Genomic DNA, 22,370 nt, shown 5'->3' with positions numbered 1-22,370 from the left:
ATTATGACCCTAAAAGGATATGCGTAAACTGGCTATGATATTTATCAAAATTCATTAATCACCGAAATGCAGTACTCAAGTCCATGTCATATTCGCTACCAATCGGAATGTAACGGCATCAGCTAATTTGATACGGGGCTCGTTGGTCGAGGGGAATGATTCTCGCTTAGGGTGCGAGAGGTCTTGGGTTCAACTATCGAATGAGGCCTACTTTGAAACACAGCTGGCTCCTGTTCTCTGCCAATGTCACATGCGCATCATTTACAGGCTGCATTTGTGTGACACGTGATATGAATTTCGACACAGCTAAGAACTACCAAATGGAATGTATCAGAGTCAGCATGGTTCCATCTAAAGTGAGTGAAAGAAGCCAGTTTTCACCCAGTCTCAAATCAGGTACCACAACATAGTTGCAGCGCAAAATCGTTTTAATGTGTTATGGACTTTGCATAGGAACCAGCAATGACAAGAAATAGTAGAAGACGCTGTTTCGACCCAGTCTCGAACTGGGGATCTTTCACGTGTTAGGCCAAGGGTCGGCAACCCAAAATGTTCAAAAAGCCATGTTGTCCCCCCCCCCCCCCCCACAAAAAAACATTCCTGTCTAGAGCGGTAAAAATCTAAAAACTTTTTATATGGCAATATAGACTGTCAATACATGACCTGTATGCCTACTATTAAATTAATTAAGTAGGCTACAAATACAATGCAACAAACGGAGCCCCTGGATAGCCGCCAGACTTTGTTGTGCAGCAGGAGATCGGCATATTCGCTCTCAACTTCATCTAGCAATTCACGGAACTGATGGTGGTTTAATGCTTTTGCGATTATTTTCTTCACAATTTGGATGACAAGGTTCATTACCTCCATACACTCTGGTGGGAATGTTTACGCACACAACGCCTCTTGGTGCACTATGCAATGGAATGCAAGCAAATTTCGATCCAATGCTTTCTGTCGTAAAGTCACAAACTTTTGCGACCCTCTCAAACTCGGTGTGCCGTCTGTAGCGTCTGAAATCAAGTGGCCAGTGTGTATCGCTGTCATTTAAACACTGCAGCACAGCCTCGCAGATGTCCTCCCCCTGTTTTTGGCCTTTTAGTTGTATAAATTTCTTCTTGCGGCCCATTAGAGTTCACGTCCCTGCATAGCAGAGCTGTCTGTTTGATATCGGTCATGTCACACGACTCATCACAGGCAATTGAGAAAGGTGGAGCTGAATTGATGTCCTTGATACATGAGTATCATGAACTCATGCCCTTCTTAACATCTAAGGCCCCATCCCTGAAGATGAGGGGCCAAGTGTACTCAGCCTGCGTCAGAAGTGGTATGACGTACGGAAGTGAGGCATGGGCCCTGAAAACAGAACACAAAGACAAACTAAACAAATCAGAAATGAGGATGATCAGATGGATGTATGGTGTGTCAATGAGGGAGGAAAAGACCAGTGCAGAGCTGAGAAAGAAGATGGGAGTGGAGGCCTGTTAGGGTTTGCAGAATATCTTCATCGTATGATTATGTTGGAATGTAACCTGTAATAGTTTAACTAGCTTGTCCTGTCTAGACAAAAGTAGTTGACCAAAGTGGTAAGATCTTTTCAACTTATTGACTAGCTGCAGAGGAAGCAATCAAAGTTGCTTTGTATACAGAAAGTCGTAAAAGGCCCCCTGCTATGCTTTGATCAGCAGGGGTGCGTCTCCACCCTATCCTGTGTGTTCCCACACCCCCACTTTCAACCCCACTTTCAACCCCACTCTGTTTCTCTCAATAAATAAGCACCTGACGAGGCCTGAGTCAGACTTCATTCGACCATCGCTGTAAGCACAGCGACGAGTGAACTCTCCGCCTGCAGGTGTCTAAAATGACTTGCTTGACTCCAGTGTGGTTCTTGCAAAATAAGTTAGAGCGAGCAACACCCTAACATTTTGGTGCCGAAACCCGGGACCCTCATACCCGCCATCTGGCTGACGGAGGAGGACGTGCTGCATTGTCGACAAGCCAGCGTCCTTTAGGGGGACCTGGAAAAGAAAGTCCTGGGAAGAGAATTTCTTCGCTGGGCCAGCATCTTAGGTCTGCCTTCGTCTGCCAGAGGTGGATTGACGGGTTCCCGCAATGCAACGGACCAGGGGTCAGGTAAGTTAAAAAATTGTGAGGTTGTGAAACGCGTAAAAGGTGCACGGGAGACAGCTTGGGTTCAAGTCCCAGTGGAAGGAACGGGCTAAGAAAAAACAGAGCTTCTTTTTCTTAATTGAAGGAGGGCGTAGATTCTTTTTTTTTGTCCGTTCTTCCAAGCTGTGTTGGAAGGTTTTCTGGCTTGGGTTAGAGTCCCAGTGGAAGGAACGTGCTAAGAAACACGGAGCTTCTTTTTTGTTAATCAAAGAAGAGCGTAGATTTTTCTTTGTATGTTTTTCCGGCCAAAGAACAGCTTGGGTTCAAGTCCCAGTGGAAGGAACGGGCTAAGAAAAAACAGAGCTTCTTTTTCTTAATTGAAGAAGGGCGTAGATTATTTTTTTTGTCCGTTCTTCCAAGCTGTGTTGGAGGGTTTTGCACCCATCCTGGATAGGCTTAGGAATAAAAAGCGTTGGTGTTTGTGTGGTTGAGAGAGTGCGACTGGTAGGATAAATTGACTGCAAAGAGAATTTGGTGGAAGGTCAATTTAAACCTGCATCCTCAAAGAAAAGAAAAAAAAAATTGTAAAAATTGTATAAACCTAAAATACCAAATTAAGATGGGAAATAAGAACGGTAGATCTCTAGCTCTTGAAGAAGATGAGAAGTTCATGGCGAGTAAATGTCTTAATTGTATGCAATACATGCCGAACTGGAAGAAAAAGTATGGTGTAGAAGGTAGGGATGGGCGATACCAATGATTTTGGAATCGATCCGATACCAAGTATTTCCTACCCAAAATACCCGATATTCGATCCGATATCGATACCGGAAGTGTAATTTCCCGCCAAAAAAACAATTTAAATGCCGTGGCATTCTTGCTCTTGGAGAGTCATCTATTGAATTTTGTAGAAAAAAGTATTACGTCATGTACATGTATTATTAACCTTTTTAGACATTAGTGCATTAGTGGAAGATGCATATTAATAGTATAACTTTAATAAAAAGGAGCTATTCTTTACTTTTTTCTCTCTCTCTCTCTGTTGTTGGGAAAAAGTTTTGTCTTTTAGTATAATCTAAAAAGAGACATGGTACCAACAGAGATGCAGGGCTTAATCGTCATGAGCAGCAAAACTATCAATTTGTAAAGCCACTGGATACTTACATTTAATATTGTAATACTTTAGTGTTGTTTATAGAAAGTGGAGTTACAAATAAAACGTATGGCGTTCGACCACAAATTGAAAAGGGGAAAACTTTATTTATAAATGACTGACTAAAGCGTAGTAATTATTGCTTCAAATAGCACATCATTCACAAATGCTTACGATTTTTGGTTAGCACCTGATACTTGGATATGTCTTGCCTTTCTGAAACGCTGCTTCTAAGTTACTTTGGTACCTTAGATTTTCCGTCGCTGCCTTAGTGTCTGCGGCACGTTTCAACTGCAGCTCTTCATGAACCGTGGGGTGAATTTTGCTTAAATGTTTTGTCAAGTTTGTGGTGTTGCCACAATATTTAATTGTTTTGTGACATATTTCACATTTTGTTATTAAGTAAAATATAATATCCCCAAACCAGACTTCTCTTGCGTTCGGACTGGGCCGCCGCCGTCGCCATGCTTGTTTGTGTTTGTTTGGATTGGAACGGGGGGCGGAGGAGGAGGGCTTGGCTTGTGAGAAAATGAGTACGGTGAGTCGGTCTCAGGGGTTCAGCAGAGCCTCCACTGCGGAGGTCCGAACACACCTGATTTATAAATTTGTGATAACGCATATCTGAACTGGTCTCGCAAAGGCAACAGCAGAAGTCCTACTGATTTGCTGGTATGTCATTTGTCGTGAATTCATACATTGTGTTGGTTTTATTCTTTCAACAAGGTGGTGTTCATGCACTTCTGGATGAGTTCCGCTCTATTCTTCTGGCCCAACTCTTTCGGCGCAGCCGTTAGGTAGATATGATGACCATGGAAAGTTCTTTGTGAATGATCAATCTTTTCCTTTCATGTTCATCGGGACTACACTTTTAATAGGTACCTACACTGTGTATTTGGATAGAGACTGCTGAAAGGGGACACATATATGCCTTGTGAACTACATGCATTGCTGCGGGTGAAGAAGTGTGAACAAATAAGTCAGCAGACAAGTTTGGGGATTTATTAGTGCCCAGAAGAGAAGCACTCTGTTCCGTACTGTAACCTGTTAAGTTTGTTCCCAGTTCTTTACAGTTTACCAGTTCATGACATGTAAGCGAATCCGTCACTCGTATACTCCATCGCTCCTCTGCCTTTTGGCTCAAATCAAGTGTAGTATCTGTTCTTGGGTTTGGGGGATTAAGAGAGCTGACCATAGAAGAGAAAAATGTAACAATAAAAGTGGTGATTTTACCCTTGCTTTTACTAATCAGTTCTGTTTTCATCCCAACAATGAAGGTGATTTTAAAATTGGAATGAGCCATTTTTTACTTCATCTGGAAATCCAAGTTGGAGAGACTGAAGAGGGACACCATGAAGAAAAACAAAAAAAAGGAGGAAAAGGAGTGCCGGACTTAAAGCTCTTCCTCGGAAGCAGATATGTTGCCCTGCACCTGCGAAGCGCGCTCCTTACACCAAATGTCACGTACCGGCGCCACCTGTGACAGGACCACGCCCCCCTATCAGCCGAATCGCCGCCACCTGCCACAGGCTCAGGGACAGCGCTATATCAACGCCGCCAGCGCAGACCCGAGTGTCCGTCTGTCGCATGATATTGCTTCGCTCTCCGGTCCACGATCCGGTCCATGAAGAATCGAAGAAACCGCAGAACAGCTTGTTCTTCCCAGCCTGATCGCCGATCCAGCGCTAGTTCCAGCTACTCCCACCGCAATAAAGTCTATCGCTACGCACTTGGCTGTACTGTCCAATCCCTTACACCAAATGCACCGAAAAGCCAAGCAATAACACGATTCTGGATGGGCTCATACCTCCGGAAACTAAAGCTAAAAACCATCGACCAAAGAATTCCTGTGTCTTTTAACCTGCCACCTTCTTTTTCCTTAATCAAGAAGTTTTTGAAGAACTTTAAATTACATAGAGCAAGAAAATAGTGAAATTTTAACAAATCACAGATCTATGATCTCTGTCCTACAGGAGCGGGAAGCGGTGTGTCCAGTGCGCGGCCTTGCAGTTTGGCGCAACGTCAACCACCCCGCCCTCTCGAAACAAACTTCGGGACCTGTCATGGATGGTGGCCCGTGATGTCCTCCCAGTCAGGTCGGTTATGCACTCTCGGGGCATGTCAGCGCTCTCAACGTGCCCCTGATCTGGCTGTGGCGCCCAGGAGTCAGTGTGGGACCTGCTCTGGTAGTGCAGGGCTGCCGTAGACCTGTGGGCGACCTGCAATTCCCCGCAAGGAAAGCGCTGAATGCAGACCTTGTACTCTATGGGGTGAGACCGTTGAAAATGAAGCAAGAAGACTTTACAAAGCAGTTGCTGACCTTTGCTGCCATCAATGACGCCATGTGGACTTCCAGAAACTAACTGGTAAGGAAGCACAGACAGATCTCCCCCCCCAGCCCGTGGCTGTGCTCCAAATGGCTGCAGCAACTCTCACAGCTGCACACGGCAAGCCTAGGAGACATCGACCAGGTATTGCAGTACCTCCAGGAATGGTGCACCCCCTCTACTGGTTAAATCAATAGTTCAAAACCAAAACCATTTCAATCCGTTCGCTTCATTCTTACAGGATTAAGCAGTCAATTATGACTTGATGGGGTCTGATCTCAATGTAAGATGTTGGGATTCGAGGCTTTCCCACCAAACGGTTTGCAAATAGGTTCATTTCTCGAGGCTTCATGTGAACACCCCCCCCCCCCCTGCTGGTCAAAAAGAGTAATTTATTCCATGAATGAGAATTACATTCACCTTTATATTTTGCTTCATGTAGCCTGATCAAAATGAATAAAACTTCTCTCTGTATGTGCATTCACGTGTAACATTGAAGGAGGTGGACGTGTGTTTCAATATGTAAATAAATACCATCGTTGTCTATTAAGAAGCTAAAAGTTGATGGAACACATTTTTTTTGTTGGGATGCTGTGTTTTAACAAGGAAAGACTGATGTGCTTATGGATGAAGATGACTTGTACTTGTGATTGTGCTTGTAAACAGTAAAGAGGAGTGTGTGTGTAATTGAGGGCGGTGGTTATTGGTTTTATTCAAAAACAATATTTTTTGCCAAATTACAATAGACTGACATGTGTCCATTCAAATGCAAACCACCAGAATTTAAACTGCATTGATAAACGAGGCCCCTCCGTTAGTCCTCACCTTACCGTGGTGGAGGGGTTTGCGCGCCCCAATGATCCTGGAGCCATGTTGTCTGGGGCTTCATGCCCCTGGTCGGGTCACCCATGGCAAACGGATCCTAGGTGAGGGGCCAGACAAAGCACAGCTCTCACAAGCCCCTTATGAAGAAAAACATAATTGGATTTCGTTTTTCCTCCCCCGGGCGCGGGTTACCGGGGCCCCCCTCTGGAGCCAGGCCTGGAGGTGGGGCTCGAAGGCGAGCGTCTGGTGGCCAGGCCTTCGCCCATGGGGCCCGGCCGGGCACAGCCCGAAAAGGAAACATGGTTCCCCCTTCCCATGGGCTCACCACCTGTGGGAGGGGCCAAAGGGGTCGGGTGCAGTGTAAGCTGGGCGGCGGCCAAATGCAGGGACCTTGGCGGACCGATCCCTGGCTGCAGAAGCTGGCTCTTGGGACATGGAATGTGACCTCTCTGGCTGAAAAGGAGCCCGAGCTGGTGTGCGAGGCAGAAAAGTTCCGACAAGACATAGTCGGACTTGCCTCCACACCCATTTGGGTTCCGGTACAAGCTGGCCCTGGACTCTCTTCCACTCTGGAGTTGCTCACGGTGAGAGGCGTTGAGCAGGTGTGGGTATACTTATTGCCCTCCAGCTGGGCGCCTGAACATTGGAGTTCACCCCAGTCAACGAGAGACAACCCTAACCTTAACGCCTTCGGGTGGGGAGATGGGTCCTGACTGTTGTTTGTGTCTATGCACCAAACGGCAGCTCAGAGTACCCACCCTTTTTGGAGTCCTTGGAAGAAGTGCTGGAGAGCGCTCCGTCTCGGGACTCTATCGTTTTACTGGGTGACTTCAATGCTCACGTGGGTAATGACAGTGAGACCTGGAAGAGCGTGATTGGGAGGAACGGCCCCCCCGAACTGAACCCGAGCAGTGTTCTATTATTGGACATCTGTTCTTGACACAGATTGTCTGCAACAGGACACCCTAGGCCACAGTTCAATGATCGACTTTGTAGTCATGTCATCGGATTTGCGGCCGCATATTTTGGACAGGGGCGGAGCTGTCAACTGATCATCACCTGGTGGTGGGTTGGCTCCGACAGTGGGGGAAGATGCCGGTCCGACCTGGCAGACCCAAACGTATTGCTCCGGCAGAGCTTTTCCCACGTTCCGGAGGAGGCGGGGGATATTAAGTCCGAGTGGACCATGTTCCGTGCCTCCATTGTTGAGGCAGCCGACCGGAGCTGTGGCCGTAAGGTGGTTGGTGCCTGTCGTGGCAGAAATCCCCGAACCCACTGGTGGACACCGGCGTTAAGGCATGCCGTCAAGCTGAAGAAGGAGTCCTATCGGGCCATTTTGGCCTGCGGGACTCCGGAGGCAGCTGGCAGGTACCGGATGGCCAAGAGGTACGCGGCTTCGGCGGTAGCTGAGGCAAAAACTCGGGCGTGGGAGGAGTTTGGCGAGGCCATGGAGAACGACTTCCGGACAGCTTCGAGGAAATTCTGGTACACCATCCGGCGTCTCAGGAGGGGGAAGCAGTGCACCGTCAACACTGTTTATAGTGGAGATGGCGTGCTGCTGACCTCGACTCGGGACGTCGTGAGTCGGTGGGGAGAGTACTTCGAAGACCTCCTCAATTCCACGACACGCCTTCCATTGTGGAAGCAGGGCCTGGAGACTCTGAGGTGGACTCTCCAATCTCTGGGGTCGAACTCACTGAGGTAATTTGATGCAAGGCGCCGGGGGTAGATGAGATCCGCCCAGAGTTTTTAAAGGCTCTGGATGTTGTGGGACTGTCATGGCTGACACACCTCTACAGCACTGCATGGACATCGGGGACGGTGCCTCTGGATTGGCAGACTGGGGTGGTGGTTCCCCTCTTTAAGAAGGGGGACCGGAGGGTGAGTTCCAACCATAGGGGAATCACATTCCTCAGCCTCCCTGGTAAGGTCTATTCAGGGGTGCTGGAGAGGATGGTCCGTCGGGAGGTCGAACCTGTCACTGGCCAAGCAAGATACCTGGGCCAAGTTTGAGAACCAGTTAGTGTGCTCGAACCTCATAGCTGGTGTAAGTGCTGGTCTTGGAAAGCAGGATCGAGTCCTGATTTTGATTCTCCTTTATGTACAAGTTTGAATGTTGTCAGGGTTTTCCAAACTATCATGATCGTTATTTATTATTTTGGAATGTATGTAACCAGTAATAAATAACCTAGCTTGTCCCATCCTACACAATGTCGTAAAACATCCCCTGCTATGTTTTGACTAGAGGTCAAGGGCTTTCTCTCCATCCAGTCCACTCACACCCCCACCCTGTTTCTCTTAATAAAAATGCTCTTGCGGGAGGCGAGAGTCAGACGTCATTCGATCATTGCTGTACGCACAGTGACGAATGGACTCTCCGCCTGCAGGTGCCCAGAAAATGACTTAATTGTCTCCCATGCGGTTCTTGCAAAATAAGTTAGAGTGAGCACCACTCTAACATTCTGCTGCCGAAACCCGGGACCCTCATACCCGCCATCTGGCTGACGGAAGAGGACGTGCTGCATTGTCGACAAGCCAGGGTCCATTAGGAGGACCTAGAAAAGAAAGTCCTGGGAAGAGAATTTTTTGCTGGGCCAGCATCTTAAATCTGCCTTCGTCTGACAGAGGTGGATTGACGGGACCCGGCAGTGCAACGAACCAGGTGACAAGTAAGTTAAAACCCTAAAGTTGTGTGATTGTGTTGTTGTGAAACGCGTAAAAAGTTAAAGGTGCACGAGATATACGGCTTTGGTTTGTCCGAGCTATGAGATACGGCTTTGGTTTGTCCGAGCTATGAGATACGGCTTTGGTTTGTCCGAGTTATGAGATACAGCTTTGGTTTGTCCGAGCTATGAGATACGGCTTTGGTTTGTCCGAGTTATGAGATACGGCTTTGGTTTGTCCGAGCTATGAGGTACGGCTTTGTTTTTTCCGGGCTATGAAACAGCTGGGATTCTAGTCCCAGTGGAAGGAATGGGCTAAGAAAAAAACAGTTTATTTTTCCTAATTGAAGAAGGGCGTAGATTCTTTTCTTTCCGTTTTTCCAAGCTGTTTGGGAGGGTTTTACACCCATCCTGGATAGGCCTAAGAATAAAAAGCGCTAGAGTTTGTGTGAATGAGAAAGTGTGACTGGTAGAATAAATTGACTAGATAGCAGTTCTAGCATTGATCAACGGCAATAATACAGGCTAGTTATTGTTGAAAGGTCAATTTAAACCTGCATTGAGGATCCTCAAAGAAAAAAAGATTGAAAAAAAAACTGGAAAAACTAAAATTAAGATGGGAAAAAGCTCTAGCTCTTGAAGGAGATGAGAAGTCCATGGCGAGTAGATTTCTTAATTGTATGCAATACATGCCGAAGTGGAAGAAAAAGTATGAAGTATAAGGAAAGTTGAAATGTAACAAAAGATAGAAAGTTGAAAAGTGATGAGGTTGCGACTATGTTTGTCAGGCTGGAAGACAATGAGGCCACAGTGCGCAGGCGCACTGTCCCGGTTGCAGCGCAAGCAGAGGAGCAAGGGAGGCATTCCGCTCGTGCGCAAAACTTGTATACAACAACTATGCAGTGGGCCAGACATGCTAAAAAAGTAATCCAAAAAGGCAAAAGTTCTGATGTATTTCATCTAGATGATGATGGTAATGATCTAGATGAAGATACAACGGTCTTCTTCCAAAGTTCCCAAAGGGGGAGAGGAAGAGTTAGAGACCAACAAGGCCGCAGGCCGCCATTCAATTCAAACTCCACATCAAATTTGGACTGTTGGAATTGTGGGGAACGGGGACACTTGGCAAGAGTGTGTCGTCGTTAAAAACAAAACCAATCAAAGGGCGGAGGAAGAGGCAGAGGAAAAGTAACATTTTAAGTTAAAGTTAAAGTCCCAATGATCGTCACTCACACATCTGGGTGTGGTGAAATTTGTCCTCTGCATTTAACCCATCCCCATGTGATTTTGATCCATCCCCTGGGGGAGAGGGGAGCAGTGAGCAGCAGCGGTACCGCGCTCGGGAATCATTTGGTGATCTAACCCCCCAATTCCAACCCTTAATCCTGAGTTCAAGAGTTCAAGTTCAAGAGTTTTTTATTCGCCATGTTTGAGCGTGCCAAACAAGGAATTTGACTTCGGTAGAAACACACCCTCTGTTCAACATTTAGGTGACTAACAACATTCAGGACATGTGAATAATGCAAAAACAGTGTAGACAAATTCAAGAAGGTGTGAGGAGCAGGATGTTATTGCACAGTAATGTCTCTGAGACTCTATGAGTGGTGTGAGTTCATCAGAGCAACAGCCTGGGGGAAGAAGCTGTCTCTGTGTCTGCTGGTTTTGGCGTACCGAGCTCTATAACGCCGTCCGGAGGGGAGTAGTTCAAACAGACTGCAACCCGGGTGAGAAGGGTCTGTAGAGATGTTCCTTGCCCGATTCCTGGTCCTGGACAGGTACAAGTCTTGGATAGATGGGAGGTTGATTCCAATGATCTTTTCTGCAGTTCTGATTGTCCGTTGTAGTCTGTGCTTGTCTTGTTTGGAGGCCGATCCAAACCAGACAGTGATGGAGGTGCAGAGGACAGACTGGATGATGGCAGTGTAGAAGGTCTTCAGAAGCTCTCGCGGCAGGTTGAACTTCTTGAGCTGTCTCAGGAAGTACAGCCTCTGCTGGGCCTTCTTCCGGACAGAGTCTATGTGGCCGGTCCATTTCAGGTCCCGAGAGATTGTGGTTCCCAGGAACTTGAAGGTGTCTGTGGAAAGAATAGTATTACTGCGGATAGTGAGGGGTAAAAGTGGTGAAGGGTCTCGCCTGAAATCCACTGTCATCTCCACGGTCTTGAGCGGGTTCAGCTCCAGATGGTTTTGACTGCACCAGTGGACCAGCCGCTCCACCTCCTGTCTGTACGCAGTCTCATCACCGTCCTGGATCAGTCCGATGAGAGTGGTGTCGTCTGCATACTTCAGGAGCTTCACACGAGAGTCACCTGAGGAGAAATCATTGGTGTAGAGGGAGAAGAGCAGTGGGGAGAGGACGCACCCCTGAGGGGCTCCAGTGTTGGTGGTCCGGGTGTCAGATGTGGTGCCCCCCAGCCTCACACGCTGTCTCCTGTTGGTCAGGAAGCTGGTGATCCACTGACAGGTGGAGGCAGGCACCGCAAGCTGGATGAGCTTCTGTTGGAGGATGTCAGGGGCGATGGTGTTGAACGCCGAGCTGAAGTCCACGAACAGGATCCTGGCGTACGTTCCTGGGGTGTCCAGGTGGTGCAGGATGTAGTGCAGTCCCATGTTGACCGCATCATCCACTGACCTGTTTGCCCGGTAGGCAAACTGGAGGGGATCAAGCAGGGGGCCCGTGACCTCCTTCAGGTGGTTCAGCACTAGCCTCTCGAACGATTTCATGACCACAGATGTCAGTGCGACGGGTCTATAGTCATTCAGACCTGTGATGGCGGGCTTCTTGGCTACTGGAACGATGGTGGAGCTCTTGAAGCACGAGGGCACCTCACACAGCTCCAGAGAACGGTTGAAGATCCGTGCAAAGGTGGGCGCCAGCTGCTCAGCGCAGACTTTCAAGCAGGAAGGTGACACGCCGTCTGAGTGCCAAGCAGGGAGGCAATGGGTCCCATTTTTATAGTCTTTGGTATGGTTTTCAGCATGACAAGCTTCCTCCACTTTGACTCCTCATGCTAATACAGAGAAAGAAAGAATAGATGCCAATATGACAATGCTGTTTGTATGCCCAATGGCAAATGACCAGAGATCAAATTGTGTGTGTACACTAAAGTTAAAATTTGCAAATCATGTGGTAAATAAATGGAACTTGCTTCTAGAAGATAAATGAAAGATTTAGAATGTACTGTCCTCGTGTGCGTGGGAGGGACCAGCTCATGATCGACCACAGGAAATGGCCAGCCTGTGACGAATCATTGGTGCTGGGACCTACCTTACGCGCGTGAGAGCTGTGCATGTGTGTTAAAATGATGAAAATTGGCTAAACTTTTAGTGTAAAGAAATTTGCTAGACTGTGGTCTATCCAATTTGCACCGCAGAACAGAAACGATTTGGAAAGATAAAAATGAGAGGAAAAGAGAGAAATCTGTTTGCGAGCAGAAATTGATCCCCACTAGTGCATGTTAAGTGTTGAGCCCTCATGAGAAATTTGAAAGAAGAAAAAAAAATGACAGAACATACTTTCAGGAATTGGAAGAAGCAAAATTGTGAATTTAAGACATTGCAATGCTACAATTAATAGGAATAATTGATTGATGGTTTTCAATATGCGAGCTAAATCTGAGAGATTGAGTTCTTCAAATTTGAAAAACAAAGAAAAAATTAGGATTAATTTGCCAGTAGTTTTTATGAGTTGAGGTTTTTTTTTTGGGTTGGTGGATTGTCCTATCAGGAAGCCTGAGTTGAAAATGGTATATTAATGTTGTGTGGTGAGCTTGGTTAAACTGGGTCCAATGTGATGGAAAGACTCCTTTTTGGAGACTGTGTGTGAGATGCAAATGAGCATTGATGAATGATTCCCTGAATGAAAGGAAAATACAGGTTGAATGGTTGAAGTTGTTGGCGACTACTATGGAAAATTAGTAGAGCGACTTTGATGAAAGAGTGATTTTGAGTACCGTATTTTCCGGCCTATAAGGCGCACCGGACTATAAGGCGCACCTTCAATGAATGGTCCATTTTAAAACTTTATCCTTATATAAGGCGCACCGGACTATAAGGCGCACCATTAATGCATCATGTCAGATTTTTAATCCAAATCAAATCATTCTCCATTTTATCTTTTTTATTTCAACTTCAGACAGAACAAATTACTTTATAATCATAAAATAATGATCCATAGTCTTTTTGAGTCATGATTCATAGTCTTCAGCAGGCCACTTATGATTGATTTCATGACACAATGCTTTGGGCCAGTTTAAATTTAGGAATTTGGTCCATATATAAGGCGCACCGGACTATAAGGCGCACTGTTGATTTTTTAGAAAATTTTAGGTTTTTAGGTGCGCCTTATAGGGCGGAAAATACGGTAAGTTAAATACTAAAAAGAGAAACGTAGCTTTTGGATTGATAATTAACGAGAGAGAGAGGTGTCATACTGTGGTAAATTTTTATTCTGGTATCATGCAATGTATATCTCACTAGTAAGCCTAAGTGTGACTGGGTCATGTTTCGGGTCAGGTTCGTGCGGGATTGTTTGGGCCTTGGTCCATGATCTCATTGGCATGAGACACATCTGGTTTCCATTAACAACTGACGAGATATGCACCCGAGTGAGGAAAGGGGGGCTAACTCATAAATAATGAGGAGATATTGGGAATAATCTGTTGGTCCTTTCTTTAAGACCCTTTAAATGGTTTCCTGGTGTAGATAGGTTAGCAACACGAGAGATTTAGATGTTCAAAAGAAAGACAGTTAAAAGAAAACAACATTATTGATTTGGACAATTGCAGGCTAACAGGAGCATGAAAAAGAAGAGCTAAGAAGCAGGATCCAATTTGATCAGGGAGATTGGAAATTCACAGCACCATATTCTAAGTCACATTTTTGAACAATCATGACACAAGTAATAACGTTTGAGAGATCAAGACATAGATCAGGGCTAGATGTGGAACGCAGACCTCGTTGAGTTAATTTTGAATAATGGTACTGAAAACATGGCGGCTCGGTGGCGCACTGGGTAGCACGTCCGCCTCGCAGTTAGGAGGGTGCGGGTTCGATTCCACCTCCGGCCCTCACTGTGTGGGGTTTGCATGTTCTCCGGAGTGCCCAGAGAAAACCCACGCGGGCCCGGGGACCGGGGACCGGGGACAGAAAACCCACGCGGGCCCGGGGACCGCGTGGGTTTTCTCCGGGCACTCCGGTTTCCTCCCACAACCCAAAAACATGCTTGGTAGGTCGATTGAGCACTCCAAATTGTCCCTAGGTGTGAGTGCGAGTGCGTATGGTTGTTTGTCTCTGTGTGCCCTGCGATTGGCTGGCAACCGGTTCAGGGTGTCCCCCGCCTACTGCCCGATGACGGCTGGGATAGGCTCCAGCACGCCCGCGACCTCCGTGGGGACTAAGCGGTACAGAAAATGGATGGATGGATGGTACTGAAAACACAATGTGCTGTGCCATTAAATTGGAACTATAGACGAAACGTAGCTCGGAAATAGGATGAGTTGCAGGACTTACAATATAAAGACGAGATCGCTGTTACTAGGAGAATTTGAAGTTTGGTAAACAAACGTTACTAGCGAATTGATGGCAGCAGCAATTGCGACACATGGGCCTTGCCATGTGTCGACAGGAGGGATGAAGTCCATCATACATCAACAATTCACTACCTTTGGTTTAGATGCTTACTTAAAACAAAATTGTAAAGCATGTCCTGTTTGTGTGAAACATAATCCACAAGGAAATATGAGACCTAAGAGAGGCTAATTTCCAAAACCATCTTGCCCATTTCAAATGCACATGGATTTTATTGAGCTCACACAAAGTGGACCTCACAAATACTGCTTAGTGATGATTGGTGCATTTTCCAAATGGGTGGAAATAGTTCCATCTAAACGAGCAGATGCCTTAACAGTGGCAAAAGCCATCTGCAAAGCCATCATACCGATTATATAAGTACGCTCAAACTGAAAGATGTGTCAAATGCAAATTCACTGCCGCCTGATCTTTCCTCCTCACAGGTCGACAACCCCATTAAAAGAAAGAACTGGGTCAGCCCACGGTGGGAGGGACCATTCCAAGTCTTGCTGACTACCCCCACCACAGTGAAGATCGCTGAACGGCCCAGCTGGATTCACCTCAGCCACTGCAAGTTGCAGAGTGTGCTGGAACCCTAATTCGGAGTGGTGGGGGAGGCTGACTTCAAAGTGGTCCTATCGTTTAGGGTGGGTGGTCTCAATGTTGGTGAGGAAAACAACGATCCCCACTCCGCTAGGCGAGGGGATGTCCCGGTGTCTGTGCCATCCTAGTAGCAACAGGGCTCCATATGGCAGATGGATCCTCTGCTGCGTTGTGGTTGGAGCGTGCTATGGTCTATGGACTCATTTGAACAGACCAAGTGACAATGTTGACCGTGGAAAACGACGGTCCCACGATGAGAACTTTGAGGACTGGTCATGGGACCCCAAAAACCCATACGAAACCAACACGTGGTACCGGTACGTCAAGTTCACTGTGAGAGCCCAGACACAGGAGGGGTGTTATGTTTGTTCAAAACTCCCCCCTTCCTCCACGCAAGTTCATTTGGAGGCCAGAGCAATGAATGAGGCAGATCGTGGCCAGAGTGCCTAGACTTAGTGAAGCGCTATATGATAATTACTCCCACTTCAGAAGGGTTAACACCTTTTGAAATCATCCATGGGAGACCATATAGACTACCTGTGTTCCCTGCAGATGTGCAAAAAGCAGATGAAGAACAGTCCTTGGCAGACTATATGATAAGGACGCTCAAACTGAAAAATGTGTCAAATGCAAATTTACTGCCGCCTGATCTTTCCTCCTCACAGGTCAACAACCCCATCAATCCAGGAGACTGGGTCTACATCAAGGTTGTTAAAAGAAAGAACTGGGTCAGCCCATGGTGGGACGGACCATTCCAATTTTGCTGACTACCCCCACCGTAGTGAAGGTCGCTGAACGGCCCAGCTGGATTCACCTCAGCCACTGCAAGTTGCAGAGAGTGCTGGACCCCTAATTCGGAGTGGTGGGGAAGGCTGACTTCAAAGGGGTCCCATCGTTTAGGCTGGGACGTCTCAATGTTGGTGAAGAAAACAACCATCCCCACTCCGCTAGACGAGGGGATGTCCCGGTGTCTCTGCCATCCTAGTAGCAACGGGGTTCCACATGCGAGGTGGATCCTCTGCTGCGTTGTGGTTGGAGCGTGCTAGTGTCTATGGAACCATCTGAACAGACAGTGTTGACCGTGGAAAACAATCGTCACACAATGAGAACTTTGAGGACTCGTCATGAGATCCCGGAAACCCATACAAAACCAACACTTGGTACCGGTATGTAAAGGTCACTGTGAGAGCACACACACAGGAGGGATGTTATGTGTGTGTTCGAAAACGCCTCTTACTCCACACAAGTTCATTTGGAGGCCAGAGCAATGAATGTCACTGAAACGAAATGTATGGCATCCATGGGAGGAGTTGGATAACAACACCGTGCTGTCACAGACAGTGACGCTACCCCTACCGCCCTGGACTCGCAGAAATGAATCTGTGATTGAACTCTTTTGGATTGATCCCAATGTAACTGTTGGAGGACGACAGATGCCACAAGTGGCCTAAACAAAAAGGCTACCTGGAATGGACTACACGTGTTTCATCCAAGAAAACAAGACCCCCGAATGCATTAACGACAACTGCTCTCCAGGAGGAAACTGGATGGGAGCTTTGGACATCACCGCTGTGTGCCAGGATGGGAGAGCCATTTCAAGGCGTAAGGGACACAATATAAAAACAAGAAGGCAAAAATTCAACAATAAATAGTAAGAGTGATGAATAAATAATAAATAAACAGATAACACAATAAATAAGAGGAGCAAAACGGAGCCAGCAAGCATAGCGCAAAAGTAAAAATATCATAAACAAGAAGGCACAAACAATAAATAATAAGAGTAATAATAAATAATAAATAAACAGATAACACAACAAATAAGAGCCAGTGTGCATACAGACAGTACAGACAGTAAAAGTACAGGACGCTACGCAGAACGGGGGAGCGAGTTCAGGATCCTAACAGCCTGGAGTATGAAGCTGTTTGAGAGTCTGGTGGTGCGGGAGCGCAGGCTTCTGTACCTCCTCCCAGAGGGCAGAAGCTCGAACAAAGAGTGAGCGGGGTGACTCACATCACTCACAATCGTGGTCACCTTGCGGGTGAGATGGGAGGTGTAAATGTCCTTCAGGGAGGGGAGCGAAGCACCAGCAATCTTACCAGCCGTGTTCACTATGCGCTGCAGGGCCTTGAAGTTGTAGTCAGTGCAGCCCCCACCCCAAACAGCAATACAGCTGGAGAGGACGCTCTCAATGGTGCCGCGGTAAAATGCAGTCATGACGGCCGGAGGAGCGCTCGCTCGCCTGAGTTTCCGCAGGAAGTACAGGCGGCGCTGGGCTTTTTTTGCCAGTGATGCGGTGTTGGTGGACCAGGAGAGATCCTCACTGATGTGCACCCCCAGGAACATGGCGCTGCTCACTCTCTCCACCACAGCACCGTCGATGGTCAGTGGCAGGTGTTGGGTGTGACCCTTCCGGAAGTCCACAACAATCTCCTTGGTCTTGTCGACGTTCAGCAGGAGGTTGTTGTCCCTGCACCACGTGACAGAGGAAGTCCAGTAGCCAGTTGCAGAGGTACTGAGGCCCAGCGCGTCAAGTTTGCTGATGAGGCGTTGTGGCACAATGGTGTTGAAGGCAGAACTGAAGTCCACAAACAGCAACCTCACATACGAGTCCCTTCTCTCCAGGTGGGTGAGGGCCGAGTGGAGGGCAGAGCAGATGGCATCCTCAGGGGACCGTTTGGCTCGGTACGCAAACTGGAAGGAGTCAATGGTGGGGGGGAGAACGGATCGGATGTGCTCCATGACAAGCCGCTCAAAGCACTTCATGATGATGGGCGTAAGTGCCACGTGGCGATAGTCATTGAAGCAGGACGGAGCGGGTTTCTTCGGCACAGGTACGATGGTGGCAGCTTTGAAACACGACGGGACGATGGCCTGCTGCAGGGAAGTGTTAAAGATGTCTGTGAAGACATCCGTCAGTTCACCAGTCCTTCAGTCCTTCAGCGCTCGACCCGGGATGTTGTCAGGGCCCGCCGCCTTACGGATGTTGATAGCGGAAAGCGCCCTCCTCACGCTGTCGGCGGAGAGGCACAGGGGCAGCTCGTCTGAAGGGGGAGTGGCCTTCAGCGGCCAAGTGCTGTTCTGAGCGTCGAAGCGAGCAAAGAAGCGGTTGAGGTCATTGAGCAGACGGACGTCGCCTTCACAGCTCTGCGGCGCGGGCTTGTAATCCGTGATGGTCTGAATGCCCTGCCAAAGGCTCCGTGCGTCCCTGCTGTCCTTGAAGTGGGCGGTAATTTTGCACGAGAACGCCCTCTTTGCTTCTTTGATGCCCCGGGACAGGTCGGCCCTCGCAGTCCTCAAGCCAGCCTCATCCCCCGCTCTAAAGGCTTTGTCCCTGGCCCTCAGCAGCCTGAAGACAGCCCCTGTCAGCCATGGCTTCCGGTTAGCCCGAGCGACGATGGATTTTGAGAGAGTCACAACATCAATGCACTTCCTGATGTAGGAGGAAACAGAGTCAGTATACTCCTCAATGTCTGTCCGATCGTCGCAAGTGGCAGCCCTCCTAAACATGTCCCAGTCAGTAGAGCCAAAGCAGTCACGCAGTGCATCAGAGGCACCCTCAGGCCACACCCGTACCTGCTTGCGAACCGGCCTGGACGCTCTCACCATTTGTCTGTATGCGGGCAAAAGCATAACAGTGATATGGTCAGAAGGTCCAAGATGGGGGAGGGGGGCGGCTTTGAAAGCTCCTTTATGTGAAGAGTAGACCCGGTCCAGGAAGCTGTCGCCACGCGTAGGAAAATTAACATGCTGGTGAATCCTCGGAAAAACAGACTTCAGGTTAGCATGCTTAAAATCCCCAGCGAAGATGGTCAAACCGTCAGGGTGCGCTGTCTCTTGTTCACTGACAGCCTGGTACAGTTCACTAGGAGCCGCGATCCTGTCGCCTTCGATGTTGGAAGGCGGGATGTAAACCGCGACTAGCAGAATCGCGGTAAATTCCCTTGGCAGGTAAAAAGGACGGCACTTAATGATCACGAACTCCGCCAGTGGTGAGCAGTGCTTGCATACCACTACAGAGTCTCGGCACCATTCGTCACGGATGTAGACGCATATTCCACCTCCACGAGATTTACCCCCTTTCACAATGGCCCGGTTCGCCCGATAGCACGCTAGCCGCTCCAGATGTACGGCAGAGTCCGGAATGTTGACAGTCAACCAAGTCTCAGTGAACACGAGCACACAGCAGTCCCGCAGTCATTGCTGTACGCACAGTGACGAATGGACTCTCCGCCTGGAGGTGCCCAGAAAATTACTTAATAGTCTCCCATGTGGTTCTTGCAAAAGAGTGAGCACCAAATGTGACAACAGCCATGCCTAACGAGCAAAAGGACAAGGTGTGTTCTTTCATCAAAAAAGATGTGGCCAAAGAGTCTGTCAGAAGGGACATTTAAAAACACATGCAAGAACACACACAGGTGAGAAACGTTTTTCCTGCTCAGTTTGTGGCCAAAGATTGTTAGGGTTGACAAATTACAGTGGAGCCTCGGTTTTCAAACGTCCCAGTTCTCGAACAAATCAGTATTTGAACAAAAAATTCGAGATTTTTTTGCTTCGGATGTCGGACGAAATTCGGTGGTTGAACCTCGCGAGATGAGCCGAGAGGACCCGCATGCCAACTAACTCCGTTCGTTATTACATTCTCGTTATTCTGAGGATTGCATCAACTCTAATCACGCCTCCAAAGTAAGCAAGTGGGAGCAGTAAAGCCATCCTAAAACACAAAGACGCTCCTAAAGCAATGCGACAGTGAGCGCCCGGCGCGCTGCGGTTGCCAGATCGGACCAAATTAAGCTCCCTGCGCACTGAGGTCCACTTAAATTTTGGAAAGTCTATTAGGACTTCCATCCATCCATCCATCCATCTTCTTCCGCTTATCCGGGGTCGGGTCGCGGGGGCAGCAGCTTCAGGAGGGACTCCCAGACTTCCCTCTCCCCAGCCACTTCATCTAGCTCATCCCGGGGGATCCCAAGGCGTTCCCAGGCCAGCTGAGAGACATAGTCTCTCCAGCGCGTCCTGGGTCGTCCCCGGGGTCTCCTACCGGTGGGACATGCCCGGAACACCTCCCCAGGGAGGCGTCCAGGAGGCATCCTGATGAGATGCCCGAGCCACCTCATCTGGCTCCTCTCAACGTGGAGGAGCAGCGACTCTACTCCGAGTCTCTCCCGGATGACCGAACTTCTCACCCTATCTCTAAGGGAGAGCCCGGACATCCTGCGGAGAAAACTCATTTCGGCCGCTTGTATCCGGGATCTCGTTCTTTCGGTCACGACCCATAGCTCGTGACCATAGGTGAGGGTAGGAGCGTAAATCGACCGGTAAATTGAGAGCTTTGCCTTTTGGCTCAGCTCTCTCTTTACCACGACGGACCGGTACAAAGTCCGCATTACTGCCGACGCTGCACCGATCCGCCTGTCGATCTCGCGCTCCATCCTCCCCTCACTCGTGAACAAGACCCCAAGATACTTAAACTCCTCCACTTGGGGCAGGATCTCATCCCCGATCCGGAGAGGGCATTCCACCCTTTTCCGATCGAGGACCATGGACTCGGATTTGGAGGTGCTGACCCTCATCCCGACCGCTTCACACTCGGCTGCGAACCGCTCCAGTGAGAGCTGGAGATCACGGCCTGAAGAAGCCAACAGCACCACGTCGTCTGCAAAAAGCAGAGACGCGATGCTGAGGTCCCCAAACCGGACACCCTCAACGCCTCGGCTGCGCCTAGAAATTCTGTCCATAAAAACTATGAACAGAATCGGTGACAAAGGGCAGCCTTGGCGGAGTCCAACCCTCACTGAGAACGAATCCGACTTACTGCCGGAAATGCGGACCAAACTCTGGCATCGGTGATACAGGGACCGAACCGCCCTTACGAGTTGGCTCGGTACCCCGTACTCCCGAAGCACCCCCCAGAGAACCTCCCGAGGGACACGGTCGAACGCCTTCTCCAAGTCCACAAAACACATGTGGACTGGTTGGGCGAACTCCCATGCACCCTCGAGGATCCTGCTGAGGGTGAAGAGCTGGTCCACTGTTCCACGGCCAGGACGAAAGCCACACTGTTCCTCCTGAATCCAAGGTTCGACCTCCCGACGGACCCTCCTCTCCAGCACCCCTGAATAGACCTTCCCAGGGAGGCTGAGGAGTGTAATTCCCCTGTAATTGGAACACACCCTCCGGTCCCCCTTCTTAAAGAGGGGAACCACCACCCCAGTCTGCCAATCCAGAGGCACTGTCCCCGATGTCCACGCGATGCTGTAGAGACGTGTCAGCCATGACAGTCCCACAACATCCAGAGCCCTTAAGAAATCCGGGCGGATCTCATCCACCCCCGGGGCCTTGCCACCGAGGAGTTTTTTAACTACCTCAGTGACTTCAACCCCAGAGATTGGAGAGTCCATCTCAGAGTCCCCAGGCCCTGCCTCCACAATGGAAGGCGTGTCGGTGGAATTGAGGAGGTCTTCGAAGTATTCTCCCCACCGACACACGACGTCCCTAGTCGAGGTCAGCAGCACGCCATCTCCACTGTAAACAGTGTTGACGTTGCACTGCTTCCCCCTCCTGAGACGCCGGATGGTGGACCAGAATCTCCTCGAAGCCGTCCGGAAAGCATTCTCCATGGCCTCGCCAAACTCCTCCCACGCCCGGGTTTTTGCCTCAGCAACCGCCGAAGCCGCGTTCCGCTTGGCCATCCGGTACCTGTCAGCTGCCTCGGGAGTCCCGCAGGCCAAAACGGCCCGATAGGACTCCTTCTTCAGTTTGACGGCATCCCTTACCGCCGGTGTCCACCAGCGGGTTCGGGGATTGCCGCCACGACAGGCACCAATGACCTTACGGCCGCAGCTCCGTTCGGCCGCCTCAACAATGGAGGCGCGGAACAAGGTCCACTCGGACTCAATGTCCCCCGCCTCCCCCGGGACCTGGGAAAAGTTCTGCCGGAGGTGGGAGTTGAAGCTCTTCCTGACAGGGGATTCCGCCAGACGTTCCCAGCAGACCCTCACAGAACGTTTGGGTCTGCCAGGTCGGACCGGCATCTTCCCCCACCATCGGAGCCAACCCACCACCAGGTGGTGATCAGTTGACAGCTCCGCCCCTCTCTTCGCCCGAGTGTCCAAAACATGCGGC

The 22,370-nt window shown here is 49.0% G+C and overlaps 1 pseudogene; it reads left to right on the top strand.

Annotated features, from left to right (window-relative positions):
• The first annotated feature begins 4,378 nt into the window (after positions 1–4,378).
• LOC133160273 (U2 spliceosomal RNA) lies at positions 4,379–4,550 on the top strand (annotated as a pseudogene).
• The last annotated feature ends 17,820 nt before the right edge of the window (positions 4,551–22,370 follow it).

This window comes from Syngnathus typhle, linkage group LG9 (assembly GCF_033458585.1).
Source record: "Syngnathus typhle isolate RoL2023-S1 ecotype Sweden linkage group LG9, RoL_Styp_1.0, whole genome shotgun sequence".
Lineage (NCBI taxonomy): Eukaryota > Metazoa > Chordata > Actinopteri > Syngnathiformes > Syngnathidae > Syngnathus > Syngnathus typhle.
This window is presented reverse-complemented; position numbering and strand designations above follow the sequence as displayed.